The following is a 22,636-nucleotide window of genomic DNA, read 5'->3' as shown; positions in this document are numbered from 1 at the left end:
TTTTTTTTTTTGGTCACATCCAGGACGCACACAAGTTCCCAGGTCAGGGACTGAACCTGTGCCATAGCAGTGACAAGGCTGGATCCTTAACCCGCTGAGCCACCAGAGAACTCCATGAAATAAGAATTTATATAAGAGGGTTATTAAAAATTGCAAATAAATGGTAAACAGCACACCCTTTATTGGTTACCACTGGCCATAAGCTAAAGGAAGAAAAGAGACCTCTGGACACATCATGCTGCTGCCTTGTCCTCCCTCAAGGTCACTCACCCAGGGACCCAGCCCACCATCTGCTCCCCTGAAAGGCAATTTAAGGCTCAATTCTGGGGTTTCATCTCTTCTAGGAGGACCTGAATCAAACTGAAATAAGTTATACTGGAGCTCCCAGGATAAATATATAAAGTTGTGTTTGGCATGCCCTCCCCCACCCTCAAAAGAGACCAAAAAAAAAAAAAAAATCTATGCAAAGAACTTAGGGCCTGACACACAGTTAATAGTGATAAGATGTTAATATAGTCATTTTTTTAAAAAAGGACCTTTCCTCTCAATTTACTGTCTACTTAGAGCAGTGACTGCAAATTCACAACCTGACAATGTTTTAAAAGGAGTGACTAGCAGGTGTTACAACGGGTGACAAAACCCTAGGATCAGCACCCCGTAACAAAAACTTTGCTCCCACTTTCCACCCCTTGCTCATTGAGCCCCTGTCCGTGCTCACAGCAAGGACAGAACATGTCTGTACTCCCACTGCTTTCTCTGAAATCACACAGTTGTTTCAAACAATCAGACTCACTGTTCTACCCTGAACATCAGCCTGAATTCTAAAAGCCTGCAAAGCACATTTCCCAGAAGGCTCAGTGGTCCAGATGGTTTGCATGTGGCACTTGGAGCCTTTCTAGGTATCATCTCCTTAAAAGACTTCCATTTCACATTTTTTTTGGGGGGGGGGGTTCTTTTTAGGGCCTCACTCATGGCACATGGAAGTTCACAGGGTAGGGGGTGAATTGGAGCTGTAGCTGTCGGCTTATACCACAGCCACAGCAACGCCAGATCCAAGTCGCATCTGCAACCTGCACCACAGCTCACGGCAACAATGGATCTTTAACCCACTTAGCAAGGTCAGGGATCGAACCTGTGTGCTCATGGATACTAGTCAGGTTTGTTACCACTAAGCCATAACAGGTACTCCTCTGTTTTGCATTTTTTAAGCCTACCTGGATATACCAACACCATCATATCTGTCTTTTCCTTTTCAAAACTAGCTCACTGTTCTCCCTAACTTCTGAATTTTCACACTGGTCCAGAATAATTCTCCTTCTTATAGCTTCAGTCTCATCAATCCCTTATTCATCAGTTGCCCATGGACTACATTTATACCCTTAGTTTGATGTTAAAAACCTTCCATATTGGAGTTCCCCCCAGTGGCTTAGCAGGTTAAAGATCTGGTGTTGTCACTGATGTGGCTCTGGTTACTGCTTTGGTGCGGGTTTGATCCCTGGCTGGGGAACATCCATGTGCCATGGGTGCTGCCCTCCCCCACCCTCAAAAGCCCTCCATAATCTGTCAGTAATGTATCTCTGTAACTTTATTACCCACCAGTCCTGGACTCAGAAAACTCAAATGTCTAGAGGACTCAGGCAAACAGCATAAAAGAATGAAACATACATGGAACTAGAGACTCATACTAAGTGAATTAAGTCAGAAAGAGAAAGACAAATACCATACTAAGTGAATTAAGTCAGAAAGAGAAAGACAAATGCCGTACATTAGTTTCCATTATATATGGAAACTAATGTACGGCACAAATGAACCTTTCCACAGAAAAGAAACTCACGGACTTGGAGAACAGACTTGTGGTTGCCAAGGGGGAGGAGGAGGGAGTGGGATGGACTGGGCGTTTGGGGTCAGTAGATGCAAACTATTGCATTTGGAATGGATAAGCAATGAGATCCTGCTGTATAGCACAGGGAACTATATCTAGCCACTTGTGATAGAACATGATGGAGGATAATGTGAGAAGAAGAATATGTGTGTATGACTGGGTCACTTTGCTGTACAGTAGAAATTGACAGAACACAGCAAACCAATCATAGTGGAAAAAAATAAAACTCATATTAAAAAAAAAAAAAGTGGAGTTCCCGTCGTGGCGCAGTGGTTAACGAATCCGACTAGGAACCATGAGGTCGCGGGTTCGGTCCCTGCCCTTGCTCAGTGGGTTGACGATCCAACGTTGCCGTGAGCTGTGGTGTAGGTTGCAGACGCGGCTCGGATCCCGAGTTGCTGTGGCTCTGGCGTAGGCCGGTGGCTACAGCTCCGATTCAACCCCTAGCCTGGGAACCTCCATATGCCGCGGGAGCGGCCCAAGAAATAGCAACAATAACAACAACAACAACAACAAAAAAGACAAAAGACAAAAAAAAAAAGTGAAACAGACACACTGGAGAGGGAGAGCATACACTCAGTCGACCACTACCATACAGGACCACCAGTGGCTTTCTGGGTTTTTTTTGTTTTTTGCCTGCACCGATGGCATATGAAAGTTCCGGGGCCAGGGATCGAACACTTGCCACAGCAGCACCCCAAACCACTGCGCCACAAGGGAACTCCCTAGGACTGCTGTGCTGCCAAATCAACTTTACAGCCACCTTTTATTTTAAAGAGAAGTCAGAAACCTGGATTTCTGTGTGGAAATGCTGGCATCTAACTAAAACTCACAACACTGCATGACCAACCCCATGCATGCCAAACACAACAGGTCTACAAACTGCATTAGGCCAGCTTTGATCTCAGCCGTAATCCCATCTGGCCCAGCAGGAAGGGCTTACTCACGGTGTTGCTTAAACTTTACGTCTGATAGCTTCTCGTCGACGCATTTCTGCTGCCTCTTTTACTGACTTTTAAAGACTCCGCTTAAGCCCCACCTTTTCCATAGAGCTTTCTTGATTACCTGACCCATCCATCCCTGTCCTTGTTACTGCCCAGTTTTCGCTGGCACCTTAAGTTTTGAGTGTTCCTGCACAAACTTTCTGGCATCTAACTACACATAAGCAGACTCGTCTATGTGACCCAGACATCCCTACCAGCCTGTCCCAGAGGCACACCGAAGCCAGCACGCCCCCTGCTGCACCCACCTGCCCCCACAAGCTGCCTCCCTCCACTCCAGTTAACACGCCTGGTGGCCCAACTCCCCAGGTAGAAACTGGACAACCATCCTAGATGAGCCCGCCCTCCTGATCCAGCATCACCACTAAATTCGGATTATTTTACCTCTGGATCTCTCAGCCACACCTCCTGCGGTCCATGTTCCCTACAGTGTTTTACTTTGGGTTATCACTCCTTACCTAGACCATTACAATAGCCTTTAACATGCTTCCTTGAGTTCCCGTTGTGGCACAGTGGAAACGATGCAACTAGGATCCATGAGGATGCGGGTTCAATCCCTGCCCTCACTCAGTAGGTCAGGGATCTGGTGTTGCTGTGGCTGTGGTGTAGGCCTGCGGCGGTAGCTCTGACTTCACCCCTAGCCTGAGAACTTCCATATACTGCAGGTACAGCCCTTAAAAGCAAAAAAAAAAAAAAAGCAAAAACAAACAAAGAAACAAAAAACCTTCCTGTTAGAACTCCCACTCCCAAATCTCTAGTCTGTATTCCCACAGATCACCAGATCAAGTTCAACATTAAAAACAACACTGCTCTGCTTAAGATTCTTTTATGGCCCCACAGCCTTCAGGGTGAAGCTCAAGCTCCTAGTTTAACCAATAAGTCCTCCCTGCTATGCCTCCGAGCCTCTGTCCAGCTGCTGCCTCACCTGGCACATTTCATTTGTGGGTTGTTGTTTTTTTTTTAACTTTTAAAAACATGGCTACAAGACATGGTCTACGATTCACTTGTGGCCTCAAAGATAAAACAGCTATTGATAAAAGTTACCTCAGGAGTTCCCATGGCTCAGTGGTTAACGAATCCGACTAGGAACTATGAGGTTGCAGGTTCGATCCCTGGCCTCGCTCAGTGGGTTGAGGATCCAGTGTTGCCGTGAGCTGTGGTGTAGGTCGCAGACGAGGCTTGGATCTGGCGTTGCTGTGGCTCTAGCGTAGGCCAGCAGCTACAGCTCCAATTAGACCCCTAGCCTGGGAACCTCCATATGCCGCAGAAAGCAGCCCTAGAAAAAAGGCAAAAAGACAAAAAAAAAAAAAAAAAAAAGTTACCTCAAACTGCCTAATTCTTCTAGGTCCTTATCAGAGATGGATTCCAGTTCAATTCTGAAGAAAACGAATAACCTGATAGAAGGCAGGTGAGATGTATTTGTGTGTGTTCATCAACTTTATTTGGAATTTGAGTCCAGACTCTAAATCCACTTCAGGAAACACCGAAAGGACTTAGTATAACTTTTAAAGAGATATTCTTTTTTTTTTTTTTCTTCCTTTTTAGGGCTGCACCTGCAGCATATGGAAATTCCCAGGCTAGGAGTCGAATCTGAACCATAGCTGCCAGTCTACACCACAGCCACAGCAACACTGAATCCTAGCCACATCTGTGATTTACACCAAAGCTCACAGCAACGGTGGATCCTTAACCCACTGAGCGAGACTGGGAATCAAACCTATGTCCTCGTGGTTACTAGTCGGATTCATTTATGGGGTGGCACAATGGGAACTCCCCTTAAGAAGCATTCTTTAGTATTCAAAAGAGACTGCATTTACCAGTCATTCTTTTGATAAAACTAAAAACAACCGCCTGCCAAACTGATGTTCTCCTTTCTTAGTAGTTTCTTTTTTCCCCTGCTTTCCTTTTTTTTTTCCTGCTTTTTAGGGCCACACCCTAAAAAGGTTCCCAGGCTAGGGGTCGACTCGGAGCTGTAGATGCCAGCCTACACCACAGCCACAGCAACTCGGGATCTGTGACCTACACCACAGTGCATGGAACACTGGATCCTTAACCGACTGAGCAAGGCTAGGGATTGAACCCACATCCTCATGGATACTAGTTGGGTTTGTTACCGCTGAGCCACATAGGAACTCCATCCCCTGCTCTACCTTTTTCTTTTTGGGCACACTCATGGCATGTAAAAGTTCCCAGGCCAGAGGTCAAACCCGAGACAAAGCAGTGACCTGCGCTGCTGCAGTGACAACACCAGATCCTTAACCTGCTGTACCAACAAGAGAACTCCTACCCCTGCTCTAGTTCGTAATCCTTAAAAGAAGTAATAAGGTAAAATGTTTTCAGTCTTTTGAAATAAAGCAAATTTGGTAAATTCAAATTATGCTTAAGTGGAAACTTAGTTCTTCAGCTATGAGAAGCATTATTTCATTGAATTTTGTTACTCTTGTCATGGTTGTTTAAATGAAGCGTGAACTTCAAGCTTCTAATAGCTATTTCCCCACCCTCATCCAAAATTTGCAAAATAAAAACGTCGTGGGGGTTTTTGGTTTTGTTTGTCAGGAAGTGAGGGTATCTGGGGGACTAGAGAACAGAATCTGGGGGTGCTGCATCCCTGGGCCTGAGAGACCCTTCCTCATGGAGGGAGTGGTACTCAGGAGAGCTGGTGTGCTCTACGTGCAGCCTGGGCCTCCCATGATTGCTACCAACTAGTTCACAAATCCCTGCCCATACCTCATCCTCTGGAGCCTGGCACACATTTCAGTTTAGCAGAAGGCATGAATATTGGGTGAAACTGCTATTTCCAACAGAGTCACATGCATGTTGAAAAGATGTTTCCATATTTAATCTAACTTATTTAAACCAAGACAAAGCTCCATCAGAAGAAACTATCTACACAGGGGATAACATCTTGTCCAGTAAATGTTTAAAGTAAACTTTATCCAGGAGTTCCCATTGTGGCTCAGCGGGTTAAGAACCTGACCCATTTTCCTGAGGATGCATGTTTGATCCCTGGCCTCGATCAGTGGGTTAAGGATCCAGCATTGCCATGAGTTGCGGCATAAGTCGCAGACAAGGCTCGGATCCTGCGTTGCTGTGGCTGTAGTGCAGGCTGGCAGCTGCAGCTCCAACTGGACCCCTAGCCTGGGAACGTCCATATGCCGCAGGTGTGGCCCTAAAAATAAATAAATAAATAAATAAACTTTATCCAGATATGTAGGAATTAGTCTTTCATTTCTATTCTCAAACATCTATTTACTCCAGGGCTGCACACCTCTCAGGGATTGCCAGACTCTGCTGACTGACAGCTTGAAACTTCTGCCTCATTCAAACAACAACTCTCGCTAACCAAAGAAGTCACTTCTGGATTGTGTGACACCCTATTTATTGTTTTGTTATCCAGAGATAACCAAGAACTTCGATCCCACAATATCTGCCCCTTCTTTATCCATGAGTGAAAAAGAAGGAAAAGAGACAAGCAAGTTCATGGTTAACTCCCTTTCCTCCTAACTACCTCCACTTTAATAAGTGCTGAGACAGCTCTCTGTGGATGGCATGCTGCTGACCAGCCAACTGAACGGGGAAGTTCTCCCCTCACCAGAGCCCTGAGGCAGATCCGCTTTTGAGAGGTCAGAGGTGGCAGCCTGAGAAAGTGACCGCCTCGCTGGACTGGCCTCAGCCCCAGCTTCTCCCCCCTGCACCTCTTCCCCACCGAGGAGCTGCAGGGCCAGACACTGAGACACAAGTATTCTCTTCCACTGAGGACCTAGGCCACGTCCTCTGGCTGAGTCAGCCATGAGGAGAGCTCCACGGGCAGCCACAGGACAAGACCAGCTCCAGCACAGCTGATGTGAGTACACTAGAAACTCAAGCTTCTCTTCGACAGATGGTTTCACAATAGAAGATGGCCCAACAGACGGGAATCCCAAGCCCCTTTACTTACAAAAGCCCCTGAAATCCAGTGATGTAGGCATCTGCAAAACAAGGAGGCCACTGGTACAGAAGTCCCATTATTACCTTAGAAAACGGTACTGTTGGAGTTCCTGTCGTGGCTCGGCGATTAACAAACCCTGCTAGTGTCCATGAGGACACGGGTTCAATCCCTGGCCTCTCTCAGTGGGTTAAAGGATCTGGCGTTGCCGTGAGCTGTGGTGTAGGTTGCAAATGCGGCTCAGATCCTATGTTGCTGTGGCTGTGGTGTAGGCCAGAGCTGTAGTTCCGATTAGACCCCTGGCCTGGAAACCTCCATATGCCACCAGTGCAGCTCTAAAAAAACAAAAAACAAAAAAAGACAGAAAGAAAGAAAAAAGAAAGAAAGAAAAGAAAAGAAAAAACCGTACTGTTTTCTAAGATTGTGTTATCTGGCTCTGCCATGACTGACGGCCACCAGCCTCACTGTCCTCCCTTGACCTTTTTAAGGGGATGGGTGGTTTCTGTTTAATGCCTTTTATGTAATATGCATGTAATCGTTTACATAAAAATATGATAAAACTTTGGTACATACAAGTTAAACTATATGTCTTTGGGAAAGAGTAGTTAAGAAAGGAGAAAAACCATAGGAAACATAAAGCAGAGGTAACTAGCTTTATTTCTGACACTGGACTTGCAGTAACAGCTGAATGACTCAAGTATCAAGTGCTAACAAAGGCAGTATTTTAGCAATACCAGGAGAGCAGGGTCAAACCAGGCCCAAAAGAGCACTGCAGGCTATGGGACCAAGAGAACGACAACTGCCTTTGCAGAAACCAAGGGGAAGAGCCCTAATACCACTATTTATCATCCAGGTTGTTGCAATTACTGTGCCCTTTGGGAGATTCCAGGCAGAGTCCTCATCTGTCCTTGTCTGTGAGCATTTGATTCCCTGACGCTCTGCCCTTCTCTTGAGATCCACACCACCAAGCTGAAGAGGGTGGATCACAGGTGGTCACGGGCACCCCTTTTGTCTCTAAGAGAATAAACTCTTGCTGGGGATAGGGGACCTGTATCATTTATGATTCCATGGTACACCCCCAAATGGGGTTCTGGCACTTAGGAGGACCTCTGCAGCTTCCCACCTGCATACAGGGCTCACAGCTCTCGCTTGAGGCTCACTCTTGAGATGAGCAGTTTCAGTTGGGTGCCTTTTATCTGCATGCAGGTTAGAGTAATTTCTAAGAATACATCCTTTCACCATCCGAAAAGCTACTCTCTAACTCTAAAAGACCATTTGACTTAAAGCCTACATTTATAAAGGTAAACACAAAGAAAAGAGCCTGACCCCTTTAAAAATCAGATGTACATTTGCAAGGGAGTAGGAGGCCTGCGAGAGTGGTTAATGGATAATCTCAGATTTGGTTGCAAATCAAAACTTTACACTACCCTTTGACTTCAAAGGAAGATGAACAGCAATCTTCTGCATGGAATGACAGTTTGGTTTGGGTTCTTTTTCCTGTCTGTTTTCTCTATCTTCTGTTTTTGCTAAGAAAACAAAAGGAAATGAGACCAGTAGGACATTCCCTGAGGACTTTTTTACAGGGGCACCTCACACCAGCAAGCCCAGCGAGGTGACTGCAGATAGCAGAAAACCAAGTCCACAGAGTTGGCTACATACAATTAAACCCTTTCACATCTTAATATTGAAATAGGGCTATATGGGCATTAGGATAATCATTGATTAGGTCAGCCTCAACTATGAACTGATCGACTATCCTTTGAAATACAACAGCTTTCAAATGTCCTTGAAAACATGGAATTTCCTTGCCTGCCAACATTTTGAAGGACTACTGTCTTGGCAGCCAAGTGTCCTTTTACTAATAAGATATTAGTCGTGACTAAACCCGTGGTGCAGGTACCCCTGCCGCCAAGGCAGCTGACCCAGTGGAGAGCAGACCTTTGGCCTGGCAGGACTCTAGGAGGCATGGGTAGTTGGCTCTGTTTGCTTTTTGAAACAGCCAGTCTTTCCATGTCATTAAGACAGGTTTCCATGGTGCCAGAAATCACACATGGCATTAAGACACATGGAAGTCAGGACTGAGAAAAAAGAGGGACGAGCATACAATACAGGAAGATCTATTTAACAGCCACCAAGGGGTAGAAAGAGAAGAGTTTGGAAGGAAGGAAGATGGCTGATGGTTTGAAAATCTTGGTCTGATTTTGAAAATATTTTCTTTTTTTTTTTTTTCTTTTCCCACTGTACAGCAAGGGGATCAAGCTATCCTTACATGTATACATTACAATTACATTTTTTTTCCCCATGAAAACATTTTCTAACTCTAAAAATTCTTTAAATCCTTTATTATTTTTCTTTTTGCTTCAAAAGTAATTTTCCTTAGATTAAAAAAATAAACGAAAAGGTCCATCTCTGACACGGCATTATTTAGAGCTGATAAAAATTTTAGCAAAATGTTTTAGAGGAACGATCAGTCAAAACCACTATGGATTTAGATGCCAGGTCAAATAATCCTGAATTTCAGAAATTCAGATAGACTTCATCTTAGAACAGAAAATAAGCCACTAGGATTTTTTAGGTAACTTAAATTTTCTTTTCTTTTTTTTTTTTTTTAGGGCCCCAACCACAGCATATCGAGTCTGCAACCTACACCACAGCTCACGGCAATGCCACATCCTTAACCCACTGAGCAAGGCCAGGGATCCTCATGGATACTAGTCGGGTTTGTAATGGCTGAGCCACGATGGGAACTCCCTGTTGGTTTATTTAAATTTTTATTCACTCCACCTCAACCCAAGTTTGATTCTGAACAGTTTCTTTCTTGGAGTATCATTCTTGGCACACCAGGGTCACCACTCTCTCAGACCCTTGGTTCCTGGCTGGTCTGGATGAACCCAATGGGCTGGAAAGTGTTAAGATAGTAGCTATATGTGAAGGAGGAAAACTGCCTCTACTCTGGTCAGGATGCTGGTGGGGAGCTGGGCCATGACCCACAGCTTGGCTCCATGACGGACTGACTAACCCTCAGTGGAGCCCTCTGAAGACACTCAATGGTGACGCGTGGACTCCTGGTTCTGTGGCATCATGCGTCTCCATGTTTGCATTTGTTTTAAAAAAAAAAAAAAAGCACGGGGTGGGGTGGGGGGATGTGCTCTTTTAAACTTACTCCTGGATTTATCTGGTGATAAAAATCACCGATCAGCTAAACACAGATGCAGAGAGACAGGTGTGGTTTATGGAGTTTCTAATCAAGAGTTCAACTGTATGAATTTGGAAAAGTAGTCCAAAATGAGCAAATGCACCCAACAAAGGGGTAGTTCGATTGCGGTTAAATTTTATAAGTTTAAGAGAGTCTTAAAATAAGAAGGGGTAATTTCAGAAAGTATTTACATCACTAGGATTCTGGGTAATTTTATAACTTTATTTAATGACCCTGGCTAGAATGCTAATAAGCCATATATTCTGTAAATTACCAAAACTTAAACAGTTCTGTTTCTTCTTGAGCAAAGAAAGATGTGTAGACTCTTGGTAATTTATGTGAATGAAGATTAAAAATTGTTATGATTAGGCCCAGATCAGTTTTCCCTCCACTGTTATCATTCCACATACTTCTGAGATTGTCTACCCCAATTTTTTACCCTTTCTTAAGAATAAAAATTTTCAGAATTGAGGGGTAGTAATTAACATTATTTATTTATTTATTTTGGCTTTTTAGGGCCACACCTGTGGCATATGAAAATTCCCAGGCTAGATGTCAAATCAGAGCTGTAGCCACTGGCCTACACCACAGCCACAGCAACGTCGGATCCTTAACCCACTGAGCGAGGCCAGGGATTGAAGCCACGTCCTCATGGATACTAGTCAGGGTTCATTACCTCAAAGCCACAATGGGAACTCCTTAACATTACTTTAAACATGTTCGGTCCTATCTTGTGTGTGATCTTAAAATGTTCAGGAAGAAAAGGACCAAACCCTGCAGGAGGATAGATAAGAAAATACAAAGCCTGAGTGGCCTGGATTGAGAGAGTTGGCAGAGCAGAGAGAAAAACGTCTAATGGACTGAAAATTGAAAGGTCTACCCATACATAGTAGGGGGAGAGTCTCTGGAGTCAAATTAAGCTCTGCCTCTGAGTCTAAGAGCTTGGGCTTCGGTTTCTGGGTTTCAAGCCAATATTGCACACTGATTCACAATGTGAACAGTACCACTCCTTTGGGGGTGTTTTAGGAATCTGTGAAGGCTATTTTTATCTTTCTGATAGAGTTGTGCTCAAGCATTACCTTTTTGCCACAGTTCAGTGGCATTAAGTACTTTCACCTTCTTGTGCAATCAGCATCACCTATCCATCTTTAGAACTTTTTAATTTTCTCGGCGTTCCCATCACGGCTCAGTGGTTAACAAATCCGACTAGGAACCGTGAGTTTGCAGGGTCGATCCCTCACCTCACTCGGTGGGTTAAGGATCCGGTGTTGCTGTGAGCTGTGGTGTTTGGTCACAGATGTAGCTCGGATCCCATGTGGTTGTGGCTGGCAGCTACAGCTCGGATTTGACCTCTAGCCTGGGAACCTCCACATGCCACAGGTGTGGCCTAAAAAGGAAAAAAAAAAATTTTTTTTTCATTTTCTTAAACTGAAGTTCTGTACCCATTAAATAACAACTACTCTAGACACCTCATCTGAATGGAATCATACAGTATGTGATCTTTTGTGACTGGCTTGTTTCATTTCTCATAGTGTCTTCAAGGTTTTTCCATGTCATCGCATGTATCAAGCATTACCTTTTAAAATACACATTATTTTATTTTAAAATTACCTTTTATTTCTCCTTATGATATATGGCATTATTGATTTTTCTTTTTTTTTATAAACTATGTGTATAGTTAGGTTTTATGAACTAGGGATTTTGTCTCAGGAGAGAAAACAAGGCTCTGGTCTGACACATTGCTCTAGATATGGGACATATCTAAGGTTGCTGCTAAGGGGAACATAATACAGAGCTTAGAAAGCACCTCAAAGGAAGAGGCAGGAGGGGGACCCCAGGGCTGGACAGTCCCAACAGGACTCAGAGCGGCCCTGAGAGCTGATGGCAGGAGCCAGGAGACACTAGCAGGGAACTGTGAAAAGTCTCTGAGACAGCCTCAGCGCTGAGGAGGAAGAAGTGTATAAATGAAAACCATGTATCCACAGAAGCAGATACAATGAAGCAGGGACAGGAATACTTGATTTATGCTGAGGCTATTCTGATGCGTCATAACTTAAATAATCATGTGGCAACAGTTAAAATTCCAGATGTGTGCATGAGTCAAGAGGGGCAGGGCATCTGCTGGATACTTGTTGAGCTATGGTCCCCTCAGGCACCTCATTTTCCTGGAAGCAGCTTGGGAGATATAACAATGCCTAAGAGGTGTTATTTCACCTCAGCACTGCTGACTACGTACCTCTTGCCTCCCAGTTTCCATATCTTTAAATCACTCCACATTGAAACTAGTCCAGATAAGCATATTATTTAAGTGTTAAACCACACCCTGACACAGAGAAAAGCCTCAAAACCAACGAATTCCTTTCCCTGTAGAACAGAGCTAAAACTGTTCTCACCAGCTGGGGTTATATATGGACGATCAAAGAAAAAAGAATTTGAAGAAGAACATACAGGACCATTAGAATGAAAAGTGGCCATAGAGTAGGGCGATTAGTAAACCTGGTATTCAAGCAATTCATCCAACTCATGAGCTCAACCTGCAAGTGGGCAAAAAGTATTTGAGTACCAAGCGCATGCCAGGTACTGGGAATGGAACAATGACAAGGAGTCTGTGTCCCTACTCTTGTCTAGTCTACCTTACCTGTTTCTTCTTTATCATTTCCCGAGGTGTTAGGACACTTCCCACACAAACCTCCCCAATGTATTTTGTAGATAAATCCACAGTCTTCACCAGCTGTTCCCATACTTACATTGAACTCATCATACAGTATAAGGGCCTAACAAAAGTATGCCTCTGCTGCTTTTTTTTTCTTTTTTTTCTTTTTTCTTTTTCTTTTTTTTTTTTTTTTTGTCTTTTTGCCTTTTTTTTAGGGCCGCTCCCATGGCATATGGAGATTCCTAAGCTAGGGGTCTAATTGGAGCTGTAGCCACTGAGCGAGGCCAGGGATCAAACCCACAACCTCATGGTTCCTAGTTGGATTCGTTAACCACTGCACCACGATGGGAACTCCTGCTGCTTTTCAACTAAAGTTAAAATCAGATATTCTTAAATACTTGTGGAGTTCTTTCTTCCCCACAAATTTTAAATCTTTCAGTAGTCTGGGGCCTACATGCTAGGGATGATTTTTACGCCTGAATAAACCATGCATCATTTATAAAAAACTACTGTTGAAATATTTGTAAATACTTACATTTGGCTAAATAAATATAATTTGGAACACAGGACAAACTTACTCTAACCTTCCTAAAAGCAGCAGCTCTGTTTAGTTTATTTGTAACTGACTGGTTTCCTAGATTTCTTATATATTCATTATGTATTGTCTTCCTATCATGTTCCTATGCTAGTGCATTACAATTTGAGAGAAAAAAATACTCGAAAATAAAAAAAACCCCAACTAGTCTGTTTTGATGCAAGTGTTCTGCAGATATTTAACTTCACTATTAACGAGTCACAAGTAGCCAGAAAAGTAAAGATCCTTATTCATCAAGTAGGAGAATGCTGGTGAACACTGCCTAAGGCACAAAACTGATAAATGGGTGAATTTTCACTAACCTGAGTAGTCAAATTGCAGCAGATGTTGAGATCTGCAGGGAAATAAATGCAAGGTTAGCAAAGCAAGAAAAGCATAGACACCATTAAAAAAAAAAATCTGAAAAAAAGGTGGGGCTAAAGTGACAGAGAGAAGATGTCTGCTCACTCACATAATACACACACAAGAACGAGGAACTGTAGTGTTCTAGGGAAGATATAAGTAGTGAGTGGAAAATCTGGAGAAAAAGCACTGCTCGGGTCCTATGCAAGAATTTTAAATTTCCAACATGCAGATTTTAATATAATACATCAGATAAAAATGAGTCGGATTAAAAAAAATCATCAGCTGTTGGCTGGTCTTAAAAATAGAGATTAGAGAAATTCCATGTCATAGGTTTCTTGAGGGCACTAGGGAACAGTCTCCTTTTCGTATCTTCCCAAAACCTAATGCTGCCGCCCCTCACCCAGAGAAGACACCTACTGTCACCGTCTCAAAGAAGCTGCCCCTGACTCTCCAAACTGAAGTTACAGCCCATTTTATTTTCCATCTCATTTTATTTCCTTCAAAGCCAATTATCACTATTTGAAAACTACCTTGTGTATTTATGTGTTTACTTATTTATTGAACTCCAGGAGAGCAGAGATTACATCTGTTCTCACCACTGCATCCCCACATCTAAAAGGTACCCAACAGGTGCTCAGTGACTGTCAGGGATTCACTTGAATGCTTGAGTCTGCACGACATGAATCTGTCTGACTGAACTATAATCAGAGGAAGTCGAGTACATGTGAGATAATATAACAGTGACAGAATGGAAGGACCCATTCTAGTTCTAGTACAATCCCTGCCACCATCAGAGCAAAATAAAACCTCTCTGATGGTTCAGGTTCTCATCTCTGGGTGGGAGAAACCAGTCTCAGTGCTGCTTTCCTCACAAAGGCTGCCGTGGGAGTTGAATCAGAAAATCTACGCGTGAAGTAAACACCTTCATATTCTTTCGGGAAGTTCGCTGGGATGGGAATGAATGAATGAAATGAAATGGAAATAAAGGAACAAATAAAACATTTCCAGACCCAATAACAAGAAGAAAATGTAGGGGTGTGCATGTGTGGATATAACCAGCACACAGTGAATCTCAATGATTAATTCTCTTTTTTTTTTTTTAAATGCATAGCCTGAATTTATTATTATTATTATTATTTTTTTTTTTTTTTTTTTTTTTTTTGCCTTTTCTAGGACCGCTCCCGTGGCGTATGGAGGTTCCCAAGCTAGGGGTCTAATTGGAGCTGTAGCCACCGGCCTACGCCAGAGCCACAGCAACGGCAGATCTGAGCCAAATCTGCGATCTACACCATAGCTCATGGCAACACCGGATCCTTAACCCACTGAGCAAGGGCAGGGATCAAACCTGCAACCTCATGGTTCCTAGTCGTATTTGTTTCTGCTGAGCCACGAGGGGAACTCCTCAATGGTTAATTCTGATATTAAAATGAATATACCACACAAATACTCTTATGTCAAAGACTATTATAAGCCTATTTTTGAATGAAAAACAAAAAAAATTACTTAAATACAAAATCTTGATGAAAAAACAATATGATTACTTTTTATTTGGCAAAGCACCAAAACACTCTGCATGGCTAATGTCAAAGTAACAACAAAGATAATCAGAACAAGCCAAAATCAAGAACCAAAAGAAGGAAGGGAATGGTGGGGGAGGGGAAAAAAATGAAACCTTAGCCCCTAATATTTAGCCTCTGGTGTTTAAGCCTCCAGGCTAGAAACAAAACTAAAATGTTGACTCTGCCTCTTTTATCTGCGGTAGTGCCAAGAAGACTAAGATAGGGCAACTCTTCGGATCCTACAACTGCTTTGGAAACGGCTCTTTAAATGTTTCTAAAACTCTGCAACCATCATGCCCAAGGCTGAGGATACATAATGGGCCCCCAGGCATTTCTCTGGCCAGAACTTTACAAGGAACAGAGATAAACACAACAGGAGAGGTCAGTCCAGCAGCCCAGTAACCTCTGCGTTACATGGACTCTGCCATGAGCCCTGAACGCTCAGGGCTCTGCCACCCAACAGCCATAGTCCTGAGCTCCAAATACACCTGTGAAAGACAAACAACAAAGCCAGCACACCTGTCACTGGCAACTCTGAAGAACTGGACTGTTCGAAATGGTGAAGCAACCTCCAGCCAGACTGGGAAATGAACCCTATAAACTGATTAGTTTTCTGTTGGGTGAGACAATTTCATTCCTCTAAGAATTCTTTATCTATTACATACACATTTACGTTTTATTTTATTTATTTATTTTTCCTGGTTTGGCTGCCCTGGGGCATATGGAGTTCCCGGGCCAGGGATCAGATCTGAGCTACAGTTGCAACCAAAGCTGCAGCTGTGTGGCAACTCTGGATCCTTAACCCGCTTTGCCAGGGCAGGGATCAAACCTGCATCCCAGCACTCCCAAGACCCCTCCAATCCCATTGTGCCACAGTAGGAACTCCCACATTTACATTGGAGGAGGTTGTATGATAAGCATCGATTCATTTTTCATGGATATCCCTGCATGTTATGTCAGGTTCTGCCACTTTTATAACCATGTGACTAAGCAACTGAACCTTTCTGTTCCTTTACTAATCTTAAAAAAAAAAAAAAAAAAAAAATGACCTGTACAATCCCTTCAACTCTTAAATTACTGTTATACTTTTTTTGTGAACATTTAAATATTTTACTTCAAAGTCACAATCTTAAGAAGACCAGGCTCAGGCCCCAGCTGTGCACCAGGCACCAGCCTTGCAACTCTGAGCAAGCCGTTCTAACATCCCAAGTCTGGTCCCTCCTGCTAAACAGAAACACTGATTCTGCCCGTCTCATAGGGCGGCCCTGAACCACTAATGAGAGAGAATATTTGTGGGAGCTCCTTATAAACTAAATTAGTTAATCCAAATGTGGGAAATCAATAAATACTATGTCTGTTTAAAACAAACTTGTAGTTGAAAACAAACCCTTGTATAGCTGTAAGGACTGGACATACAGATCCTCAAATCATACTCTGAAGCCTGAACGCTGCTGCTGTTCTGGCCATGTGCCTCTGAGAGTAAATTAGCTCAATCTGACGTGGATGCAGATACAGCTGGGTTGCATAACTGCACACCGTGTTTGTAATTCTGCCTCCAAATGGTAGGCACCACCTACCATTAAATGAGCGTTTCTCCAATTTGTTACAAGGGAATATAACCTTTCTAATTACAAGTGAGCTGCCAACAGGTGGAGGGGTGAAAAGGCTAGAGATTAGTGACAGCAAGGGGGGATGCAAAGGGGAAACAAGCAGTGGCGTGGACATGTGGGGGTTAACACACAAGCGATGTGCAGCCCTCAAGCTGTCTGTGCAGCGAAAGACTCCTCCCTAGAGCATGACCTCATAGAAGGCATTTCTCCCGTTGCTCAGTAGTCCTCAGGGTTAGTGTCTGCGAGGGCTTTTCCACAGAGATGTCCCAGAACTTAGAGATAAGAGTAAACCAGCAGAAACGTGCTCTCGATGGATCAGACAATTCTCTCCACCCACCAGAGTCAGCTGGCAGGTGTGGGGTAAAAGCCAAGTATTGGCTCACAAAGGAAGAGTCTGCAAATTAAGCTATTTCTATGTATGTATGTATGTATGTATGTGTTTGCTTTTTAGGGCTGAACCTGCAGCATAGGGAGGTTCCCAGGCTAGGGGTCAAATTGGAGCTGCAGCTGCCGGCCTACGTCACAGCCACAGCAAATTGGGATCCAACCCATGTCTTCAGCTTATGCCACAGCTCATGGCAACACCGGATCCTTAACCACCATCCTTAACACCGATTGAGGCCAGGGATCGAACCCAAACCTCATGGTTCCTAGTCAGATTCATTTCCACTGCACCACAACAGGAACTCCTCTCTCCTGTTAATGTGTACATTTCATCAGGTCTTTTAACTGTCTCATGTTTTATTTGTTATATACTTTTGAGTAATCGCAAAATTTAACTGCAATGTGGATTTTTGTTTTCCTTTCCATCAATTCCTTGGATTAAAATCAAATTAAAGTTTGTCCAAGTTTGAGAAACCTAAATTTAGCTAATAAGGGTCCTATCATGATTTCTGTATCAACTAGAAAGTCCATTGTTTTGATAGAGGATTAATAGAAATAGGAAGCTTAGGGAGTTCCCATTGTGGCTTAGCAGGTTAAGTGAGCTGTGGTGTAGGTGGCAGACATGGCTCAGATCTGGCATTGCTGTGGCTGTGGTGGAGGCCGGCAGCTACAGTTCCCATTCGACCCCTAGCCTGGGAACCTCCATATGCTGCAGGTGTGGCCCTAAAAAGACAAAAGACAAACAAACAAACAAACAAAAAACCCAACAGAGAAAGAGCTTCAGAGAACAAACTAGTGGTTACCAGTGGGAACAGGGAGGAGGGACGGGGCAAAATAGAGAGAAGAGCATTTATTTATGTATAAAATAAATAAGCTACAAGGATATATTATACAGCACAGGGAATATAGCCAGTATTTTATAATGACTTTAAATGTAGTATAATCTGTAAAAACCTTAAATCACTATGTTGTACACCTGAAACTAATATAATATTGTAAATCAACTATGTTGCAATTAAAAAAAAAGAAAAACATTACAGACACAGCTGGGAGGTGGGGGGAAGAACCCAGAAGAGAAGGAACCGCTTTTCGGTACACAAACTCTTCAGGGTCTTCTGAGGACATTTAATGATCTACCTAAATTTAGAGTTTATATGTAAATTCAGAGAGTTTACATGTGACTCTAAAATTCAAGCCATTAGTTTTTTTCCATTTTCCTAAAATAGTCCTTATGTTATTATTTTAATTCAGTATAAGATAGCTCATGCTATAAATTAATACATTTTTCCATTTTTCCTTCTTTTTTTTTTTTTTTTTTGTCTTTTGTCTTTTTTGTTGTTGTTGTTGTTGCTATTTCTTGGGCCGCTCCCGTGGCATATGGAAATTCCCAGGCTAGGGGTTGAATCGGAGCTGTAGCCACCGGCCTACACCAGAGCCACAGCAACTCGGGATCCGAGCCGAGTCTGCAACCTACACCACAGCTCACGGCAACGCCGGATCGTTAACCCACTGAGCAAGGGCAGGGACCGAACCCGCAACCTCGTGGTTCCTAGTCGGATTCGTTAACCACTGCGCCACGACGGGAACTCCTCCATTTTTCCTTCTGCTATGCTTAATGCTCACTGTAGGAAACAAAACAGAACATAAAACTCTATTCCATGTTCTACTTGTCGTGGCTGTGAAAAGCAGTTCAGTTGGGTCATACTCACAATGCACTAGGGACAAAGGAGGCGATCTGGGGGCTGGAAGCAAGGTTCTGTGACACCCTGTCACTCCATCAGCCCGATTCCTCTCCGTGGCTGTGCAGCACCCTCTGAGTGCTGCAATGGTCCAGTCTGAGGGAACAGAGGGGAAACCTGTCCAGGAAAGAAAACTTTGGTCCAGGCCCAGTGTGGCTGACAGCAGGCAGCACTTCACCTCGGAAGTGACCCAAAGAAGGCAGAACAAACTTTTATAAAAAGAATAGGAGAGGAGTTCCCGTTGTGGCACAGTGGTTAATGAATCCGACTAAGAACCACGAGGTTGCGGGTTCAATCCCTGGCCTTGCTCAGTGGGGTAACAATCCGGCGTCCGGCGTTGCCGTGAGCTGTGGTGTAGGTTGCAGATGCGGCTCGGATCCCAAGTTGTTGTGGCTCTGATGTAGGCCGGTGGCTACAGCTCCGATTCGACCCCTAGCCTGGGAATCTCCATATGCCTCAGAAGTGGCCCTAGAAATGGCAAAAAAGACCAAAAAAAAAAATATATATATATATAGGAGAGGGAGTCCCCGTGGTGGCTCAGTGGTTAACGAATCCGACTAGGAACCATGAGATTGCCGTTGGATTCCTGGCCTCGCTCAGTGGGTTAAGGATCCGGTGTTGCCATGAGCCTCGGTGTAGGTTGCAGATGCAGCTGGGATCTGGCGTTGCTGTGGCTGTGGTGTAGGCCGGTGGCTCCAGCTCCCATTAGACCCCTAGCCTGGGAACCTCCATATGCGCAGGTGTGGTCCTGAAGAGCAAAAAACCCAAAACAGCCATGCAGAGGACATATTAATAGGATTTGGGGACCAGGGTGATCTTGTGTAATGACCACTAGAGGGCTTTATTTTTACCTCAGCTTTTTAGAATGAGTTTTGTTTTGAAAGCTATAAATTATGTTTTACAGTATGCACTGAAGAAACCATACGGCATCCTCTATAAAAACCAATTGACGATTTCTTTTACTTTGCTCACTAAATTATAATTGCTCCATTATAAAAGTAACCAGAGTTCCCGATATGGCACAGTGGAAACGAATCTGACTAGGAACCATGAGGTTGCGGGTTCGATCCCCCCAGCCTCGCTCAGTGAGTTAAGGATCTGGTGTTGCCATGAGCTGTAGTGTAGGTTGCAGATGAGGCTCAGATCCCACGTTGCTGTGGCTGCGGTGTAGGCCGGCAGCTGCAGCTCCGATTCGACCCCTCCTAGCCTGGGAACCTCCATATACCACAGGTGCAGCCCTAAAAAGACAATTCCCATTGCAGCTCAATGGGTTACAAATGGGAACTCCCCAGAAACACAACACGGTTTTCCTCCTACCTCTCCATCACTCCTTCTTAGTTTCTTTTGTGGTTCCTTTTTCACCTGCACCCTGAATATCAGTGTGTCCTAGGGCTTGCCCCTTGGTATTTTTCTCTAATCCTTCCAGCTGATGGCTTAAGTTTCATGAGTTCAGATATCATATCTATGCCGGGGGCTCAAAATTGGTATTTCTAGGAGATCCCGTCGTGGCGCAGTGGTTAACGAATCCGACTAGGAACCATGAGGTTGCGGGTTCGGTCCCTGCCCTTGCTCAGTGGGTTAACGATCCGGCGTTGCCGTGAGCTGTGGCGTAGGTTGCAGACGCAGCTCGGATCCCGCGTTGCTGTGGCTCTGGCATAGGCCGGTGGCTACAGCTCCGATTCAACCCCTAGGCTGGGAACCTCCATATGCCGCGGGAGCGGCCCAAGAAATAGCAACAACAACAACAAAAGACAAAAAAAAAAAAAAAAAAAAAAAAAAAATTGGTATTTCTAGCCCAGACCTCCTTCCTGAATTCTCCACCAAACTTTTATAGCCAACTGCGTACTTAATATCTCCACTTGGGTGACTGCTAGATGTTTCAGATTTAACACGTCCAGCCCTCGAGTTCTGATCTTCACCCCGTGTCTCCAAAACCTGCTCTGCCCTCATCCATCCTTATCCCAGGAGAAGACAGTTCCATCAGGCTCAAGACCTTGCAGTTGTCCTTTGGCTCATCTTTCTTTCCCACCACACTCCTGATCCAGGCCAGAAATCCTGGTGGTTCTCCTCTCAACGTGCATCCACTATCTGTCCACCTCTCATCCTCATTTCTACACCTCAGACCCAGCTGCTGTCACCCTTAGCCTGTATCACAGCCACAGCTCCTACCTGGTCTCCCCGCCTCCTTCCCTGCAGTCTGTTCTCTCGAAGCCACAGGTGAGTCCCTCTGCTCAAAATCCTTCAGTGGCTCCCCACTGCTCTGAGAGTAAAAACTAACATCCTGGGAGTTCCTGTGGTAGCTCAGCAGAAACAAATCCAACTAGCATCCATGAGGAGGCGGGTTTGATCCCTGGCCTCACTCAGTTGCTGTGAGCTGTGGTGTAGGTTGAAGACTTGGCTCAGATCCCGAGTTGCTGTGGCTGTGGTGTAGGCCAGCAGCTGCAGCTCCAATTCAACCCCTAGCTGGGAAACCTCCATATCCGGAGGGTGCAGCCCTAAAAAAAAAACAAACTAATGTCCTTGTAGTGGCCTACAAGGTCCTCCAGGGCCTGTCTGTCTCCTTCTATTTCTCTGATCTCATCCTCTGAGCCAGGCCCCCTTGCTCACTGCTCTCACCACCCTGGCCTCTGTGCTGTTCCCTTTATTTATTTATTTTTATTTTATAGTTGATTTACCATGTTGTGTCAATTTCTGCTGTACATCAAAGTGACCCAGTCATACACATATAGACATCCTTTTTCTTAACGATATCCTCTATCATGTTCTATCACCATGCTGTCACCTTTAAATGAGGCTCCTCTGACAACCTGGGTAAAGCTCCCATCTCCCCTCCACAGCACTCCCAAACCCCCTCACACTGCGATTTCTTTTTCCACACACGTCCTACCTTCTAACATGTTCATAATTTACTCGAAATGATCACCGTTTGTACACTCTGCTAGGATATAAACCTCATGAGGCTAATCAGCCTTCTCTGTCTTGTTCAGTGCATGACCCCAAGCACCTAGCTCAGTGCCTAAAGTGCAGCGGCTGCTCAAATACGTGTCCAATGACTACATATCTTATGGTTAAGTCCAAAGTGACACTCTAGAAGCAGTATTCATTTTCTCATCATTTTGATCTTTAAAATTCTCTCCTTTGATACCAGAATGACGTTTCACCTGATATACCTATGGATGCGTTGGTATTCAGAACTGAACAAATAAGATTAAACTCAGCACACCTTAGACGAATGCTATTTGTTGGTGGAGAAAAGAGATGATGTGTCTTGCTTTTGCTCCACAGCTTTATATGCATGTTGAAATGGAAACTTTATACATGGAGGGAATTTCTGTGTCTCTTTCACTATCATAAGTGTATGGAAGGAGGAAGGAATGATGACTCTTGGTGGCCACCTCCATTAACAGGGAAAGCTAGACAGATGGTGTCTGCTCCACTGTGTAGCAACTGAAAATCTCAGAGTGTTGGGTGGTGTGTGTGAGAAAAGGAGGAGGGTGAAGGAGCCAGGGCCTGACCTCAGGACCACGTCAGTTAGATGACAGATACATCTGACAAGTGACAACCATGATGCAACTCTTCTCAGGGGCATAAAATGTTTCCTTCTCAGTATTAGAGGATGATGACTTAGTTTCCATTGCTTTCACATCTCTCTACCACTACTCGCCTTGAAAAGCAACTCCTGTGTTCTCTGACTCAGGTAGGAACATAAGGCAGTCAAGTTTTAATAATAATAATATAACATAATAT

The 22,636-nt window shown here is 44.1% G+C and overlaps 1 protein-coding gene and 1 long non-coding RNA gene across 3 annotated transcripts in view; one reads left to right on the top strand and one right to left on the bottom strand.

Annotated features, from left to right (window-relative positions):
* Window positions 1-22,636, bottom strand: part of SLC16A10 (solute carrier family 16 member 10) — a 141,176-nt gene that overhangs the window by 23,611 nt on the left and 94,929 nt on the right. The gene's annotated exons all lie outside the window — the stretch shown is intronic.
* Window positions 4,150-10,277, top strand: LOC110260579. The gene is made up of 3 exons (XR_002343826.1): window positions 4,150-4,291; window positions 6,142-6,727; window positions 9,421-10,277. It is a non-coding gene; the product is annotated as an uncharacterized LOC110260579 (long non-coding RNA).

The sequence above is a fragment of the Sus scrofa genome, chromosome 1 (assembly GCF_000003025.6).
Source record: "Sus scrofa isolate TJ Tabasco breed Duroc chromosome 1, Sscrofa11.1, whole genome shotgun sequence".
In the NCBI taxonomy this organism is placed as follows: domain Eukaryota; kingdom Metazoa; phylum Chordata; class Mammalia; order Artiodactyla; family Suidae; genus Sus; species Sus scrofa.
The sequence above is the reverse complement of the archived record's forward strand: the minus strand, read 5'-3'. Positions and strand labels throughout refer to the sequence as shown.